The sequence below is a fragment of the Pollicipes pollicipes genome, unplaced genomic scaffold (genome assembly GCF_011947565.3).
Source record: "Pollicipes pollicipes isolate AB1234 unplaced genomic scaffold, Ppol_2.1 Scaffold_3447;HRSCAF=4054_pilon_pilon_pilon, whole genome shotgun sequence".
Lineage (NCBI taxonomy): Eukaryota > Metazoa > Arthropoda > Thecostraca > Pollicipedomorpha > Pollicipedidae > Pollicipes > Pollicipes pollicipes.
The window spans coordinates 40327728-40333916 of NW_023596297.1; positions in this window are offsets into that span (position 1 = coordinate 40327728).

A 6189-nucleotide genomic window follows, 5' to 3' on the forward strand; every position below is an offset into this window, starting at 1 on the left:
GTCAATTCACTACATTCAAATCAGCACAAACGCAGTTTGGGAAACAGATGCAGCAGCTTAATGAGCAGCAGGGGGTGCCATTAAAAGGAACATAGACTGAAAAGCTTGGAGACTCTCCACATCTAGAAAGACAGCAATTTGTGTACACCCAGTCACTGGGATTACTTTGGGCAACATACAGTATCACGATTTCATTGTTTGATTGCCTAGTGCATGTCAAATCCCATCCACATGTGTTAACATTTGGTAAAGAACATTTTAAGAATTAAGTGCTCGCTGCCTTCCATAACTGACCATTCAGGCTACATCATGTGGGTAAAACTTTATTCAAACAATACTTAAATACAAGATGATAACATCTATGACATGTATCAATTTCTTTTACAACTTATCCACCTTGCTAAACGCAGCAGACAAAGCCATGGCCATAGTGAACATTTATTTGGCAAAGTCTGCACATACAATGGCCGCACCAAGCAGATTCAATGCAGTTAAGATAAGGACAAGTCACAGCTTGATGTGTACAGAGCAGATTGCTCAACATCATCATATGACCTTTATCATAAAAAATGTTCAACTATGACAATTTTATATGCCTGTCTTGTACTTCCACATGCTTCAATACCACTAGCAAGAAATCAGTGAAATCAACATCCCATCCCCATTACCTATCAATAAGGTGTGCTGAAATACATACCAGTGCTTAATCTGTTAACATAAATTTTAGGTAATGTCGCCTTGACGCACTGTTCAACATCGGGGTTACAAGACTCCACCATCCCCATGTTGTTAATAATCTGTCAGGCATGCAGCAGGTCGGTGAAGAAGTGACAGAAAGTAAGTGCTACCATATCAATAATAATTTTCATGCAGCATAACAATCGTGCTTACAGGTCACACAGCTGCAAGTTTGTTTGGTTAACCTACACCAACCCATGCCTATGCAGTTTGCTCATTCAAAATGATCCATCAGACCTATGAAACGAATTAGCTTGCATTACAAGCACACTTTCACTGATATAATGCAGTACCACCTGGGCAAAGGAGTTAAGTAACAATGCATATAAGTGTGCATTTGCGATTGAATCACTAAGCAGGCAGTGATGGCTGACACATCAGTGTACCTTGTACCATCAGTGCACCTTGGACCTGTACCCAGGCCTGCTGCGCTTCGGCCAGGTACACCGTAACCTGCAACCCCTGACGACATATCATTAAGGAAACACAAATAAGCCTGACTAAGGCATTTTTCAACAAATAGTAGTAAACTACTCTATGGCAATAGTGTAACTTATAAATGGCAGATGTAGGGGGTTCGAGGAAACCCTCCACATCCACCCTTCCCCCATCCACAAATGCGTCGTCGGAGTTGCTATGTAAATGACCACTAGCTACGGCACTTACTTTGCCTCTCCGCAAAGCAAGGAATCGGCTTGGGCCGTGATGCCATAGGTAAGTCGGTAGCTACGTCATCTATCGACTGGGCTTACTCGAGGTAACGAATGGGCTTCCGTTTGGTCATGAAGAACGGGGCTCAGCTGCCTCGCCGTTGCTCACCAACGGTGTCTTCACCTCACTCCGAGAAAACATACGGTAGATTATTTTCACCTATCAGTCTGAACACCTGCACAGCAATTCGGAACGCACATGAGGGCAGCGGACAGCAATATCCCCGCTTATTTTGAGCACAAACCTGAGGTTCCAAATTATCAGATAGAAAACACGAACAATCAGTGTCGTTACACAGCATAAACTGGAGCCAAAAACGTGTATGTTCTCTATTTGGCATCAATTCATCACATGCCGCGAGCCTTTTTCACCATGCTGATATGGATCCCAACATGAAAACAATTCCCGATTAGCCCGAAACCACAGAACTGAACACCGCCACGGCACACCTCGTGCCAATGATTGAATGTTAGCGGAGGCGTTTACAAACTTACGGTCATCACATGCGTTCAATGGACTTTATAGCGGGGAGGGATGGATTACGGCTGTTGAAACATTCTGCACCTTTTCCTGGATCGGACCAAAACATTCTGATTCCAATCAGCAGTTTTCCAGCACAAGTAAGTCCTACTAAAAAATGCTACCACCTCTACGCCTTGTCTCCAGCTGTAACGCTATGGGAGAAGACACTACCATCACGGAGGTACGACAACGTATTATTTAACTCCAGCTAGGCCCTTGTTGCGGTTTAAAAATGGTTAGAACTATTCCAGCGTAACGAGAAAAATCCCAGCAAAACCAGTAAAAACATTGTAAATCAGGGCAGCAGCCTCGACTTCTCTCCGTGGGAAAGTTGATTTTGGTGGGTCCATTGCCTTAAAGGCAGCATCAAAAACCACGCCACACAAGCCTCCTAAGGATTGCAGTGTCCAATGTTCCACAATAGGATGACTTTAACCATCTGAAATCTATAAACAGGACACGGTATCTAACACAGTTGCATCTTTTCCCCATCTCCTTATCCCGATCTGTTCCAACATGTTTACTATCGTTATTATGAGTGTTTTCTTTACCTTTCATTACATTCCCCAACTGACACCCGAATACAGTTGAAGTATTCAACTCCGCCGCTCGTGTTTCAACTCCCTGTCCCATACATGACAACAATACATATGTGTGTGTCATGGTGTGCGGGTCCTCGCCAGCACTGCGGTCCACTGCATGTCCAACATATGTTAGAAGCACTCCAAGCCACCCACGGGCCCTCGCAACGTAGCAAGCCCCCCGTTCACCGGTCCGGGCAGGCCGGGCACCGCGTTCGCATCACTTCCACCATCCGCTGCCAGTGTGACCTCCAAGCGCCCCCCCCCCCCCCCCTAGTACAACAGGTCCCGACGGACCGCGCGCAGGATGTGACCCGCGTAAGGCCTCCATCTGCCGGGACCTGTGCGGGGAGCGCACTGGTACAACCACCGCCCGTGTCTGGACTGGTCATCTGGCACTTCGCCATCGCACAACAAACACTACGTGCCGAGTCCCCCCAACACATATTGGGCTTTGATATATGGCATCTCAATATTTCTGCTGCTCAGTGCATCGCCGATTCACCAGAATTTTATATTTACAGAAAAACTGATAGGGAAAATGCGCTGCAAGTAACTGACAGCCCAGAAGCCAGCTGACTGGCACCCGAGGTGCCGACATTTTCTCGTCAGGGAAATAACACCAAGCAAGGTGCGGTGCGTCTCGGTTGTTTCAATGAAATAACTTAATCAGCGCTATTGTCAGGTGATAATGGACCGGGGTTACAGGCGGCACCCCAGCCCATTGAACCTCAGACACACCCATTGCCAGGTGATAATGGACCGGGGTTCAGGCGGCACCCCAGCCCATTGAACGTCAGACACACCCATTGTCAGGTGATAATGGACCGGGGTTACAGGCGGCACCCCAGCCCACTGGACGTCAGACACACCCACTGCACCACGGCGCTATTCAGCACAGGCGCCCCTCGGCCCAGGAATCGCCGGGGACAATCGACGATATGAAGCGCCGCAGCGCGGAGCAAGGAGCCCAGCGTCCGGCGGCAGCCCACTGCACGACGATAGATTGGTAACTGAACACGGTGTGAAGAGCCCAGCGTCCGGCCAGCAGCCGACTGCAGGACGATAGATTGGTAACTGAAACACGGTGTGAAAGAGCGTACACGCATACAACATCCATCTCGTTCTACGGAGTAATGATATCTGACCGTGGACGGCATTCCGGTTTTAATACAAGGAATAAAGTAGCAGCAGCGCTAATTAGACCTCGGACATAAAAGTGCATAACGCAAACTGAACATCATTCATCCTGTATCAAGGTCGCGCCAGAAGAAAAGCGACCAGACATGCCAAAATGATTCATGCTGCTTGTATAACGTGCAGCTGCCACCAGAGGATTGGCAGCGTGTCCACAGCCGGGGCCGATGACCAGTGTGCGGCACCGTGTCCACAGCCGGGGCCGATGACTAGTGTGCGGCAGCGTGTCCACAGCCGGGGCCGATGACTAGTGTGCGGCACCGTGTCCACAGCCGGGGCCGATGACCAGTGTGCGGCAGCGTGTCCACAGCCGGGACCGATGACCAGTGTGCGGCAGAGTGTCCACAGCCGGGGCCGATGACCAGTGTGCGGCAGCGTGTCCACAGCCGGGGCCGATGACCAGTGTGCGGCAGCGTGTCCACAGCCGGGACCGATGACTAGTGTGCGGCAGCGTGTCCACAGCCGGGGCCGATGACCAGTGTGCGGCAGAGTGTCCACAGCCGGGGCCGATGACCAGTGTGCGGCAAGGCTGTCCACAAGCCGGGCCGATGACTAGTGTTGCGGTGTGAGGACATCAGCTCGCGGCAGCCGCCCTCCCCCTGTGTGCCATCTAGCTTCATGGCCTGGACGGCCAGGCCGTGCAGCTTGTCGCGGAGGGTAGAGCTGAGCGGCGCGTGAGTGGTACTTTTGCTGGGCGTCAGTTGTCGTGCAGTTGTGCTGCTGGAAAAACTTCCGCTGCAACGCAACCGCCCAGTAAGTTATCCAATAGAGCACCGAACACTGCACAACGAGAGAGGCCAATACTATACAGTTACGTCCAAACCCTATAAAGAATACCAGCGCTAGAAACAGCGAAGAGCGATTGTATCGATCAAGCGATGGTCCCGCACAATCTACTCAACACTGGAAAACGGGAGGTCTCTGCGGACTTCAATCATATGGCTGACTAGTTGCATGCAACACAACTTTGTAATTGGTGCAAAAAATCTGACAAACAAGCTGTAAGTAAAAACAGACGCTTCTGTTCAGGCTATTTTTCTATTCCTATTGTTTGCGCTCAGATTCCACAAGATGGCACATTTGAGAATAAGGAAAGCTATGAAGGACACTTGACGAAAGGAGCGTTTCCAAATGGAGGATATTGTGCAGGGATGTCCGCAGGGTGTTACGCGGGGACGGGCCGGGTGTGTGTGTGCGATAGCAGCGATGGGCGTGCATGACGGCCTCTGTAGTCCTTGGCACCGTCGGCCGTCGACTTTACTCACAGCATTGGGCGTTGCCCCCAAGCTGCATGTTGCGAAGCTGAAGCCAGGTCCAGTTGGGTGTCCAGCTGTGTTGATCTGACGAACGTCACGTGCACACCGAGGCCCCTGAGGGTGGCCGGCACCGCCGTAACTGCTGCTGCCCACCCACCTCAGCCTGCCACGTCATCCGTCTATCAGTTAGGAGTGACCGGCACCGCCGTTACTGCTGTTGCCCACCCACCTCAGCCTACCACGTCATCCGTCTATCAGTTAGGGGTGACCGGCACCGCCGTTACTGCTGTTGCCCACCCACCTCAGCCTGCCACGTCATCCGTCTATCAGTTAGGGGTGACAAGCACCGCCGTTACTGTTGCCACCCACCTCAGCCTGCCACGTCATCCGTCTATCAGTTGGGGTGGCACCGCCGTTACTGCTGCTGCCCACCCACCTCGCCAGCCACGTCAGCCGTCTATCAGTTAGGGGTGGCTGGCACCGCCGTTACTGCTGTTGCCCACCCATCTCAGTCTGCCGCGTCAGCCGTCTATCAGTTAGGGGTGGCCGGCACCGCCGTTACTGCTGTTGCCCACCCACCTCGACCAGCCACGTCAGCCGTCTATCCAGCTCGGAGCTCCCGCCTTTCACTCAAGCAACAGGACATGACACGATTAAGCAGCACGGTATTTTCCATTCGGCAGGTTCTCAGTGATTCGTATGGTTTGTAAGACATCATTTTGGGAGCAAAATCTTGTCCTCGCTGTGCGGGCAGCTTCATACGCCTCCATAGGATTCTAATGGAATTACTTCGGAACGGTCCTATGCCATAGTTTCATTCGCTGATAACTGTGTTTATATTATTTGTACATTTACTGGACAGCACCAAAGTTTCTGACATGGATGATTTGTGATTCATGGCCTCTTTCTCAAGACCATGTCGGTGGCATTTGGGAGACGGCGGACTGCGAAAGAGCTCCCAACATAAACCTCGGGAAACATTGAAAATTGTTAACAAAACAGTTGAACCTTATCTATGAGCTTAAATTGCTATGAGCAGGGCCGTTTTTAATCTCATTTGGCCAATTTCCAGTTATGTATTGCATGCTACTGCCCTCATTATGTCGCATGTTTTTGACGCGCGTTCGACGCGCGTACAACATCCGTGTCACGTTTCTTATGAAAACCCTCGGTAGCAATGAAAT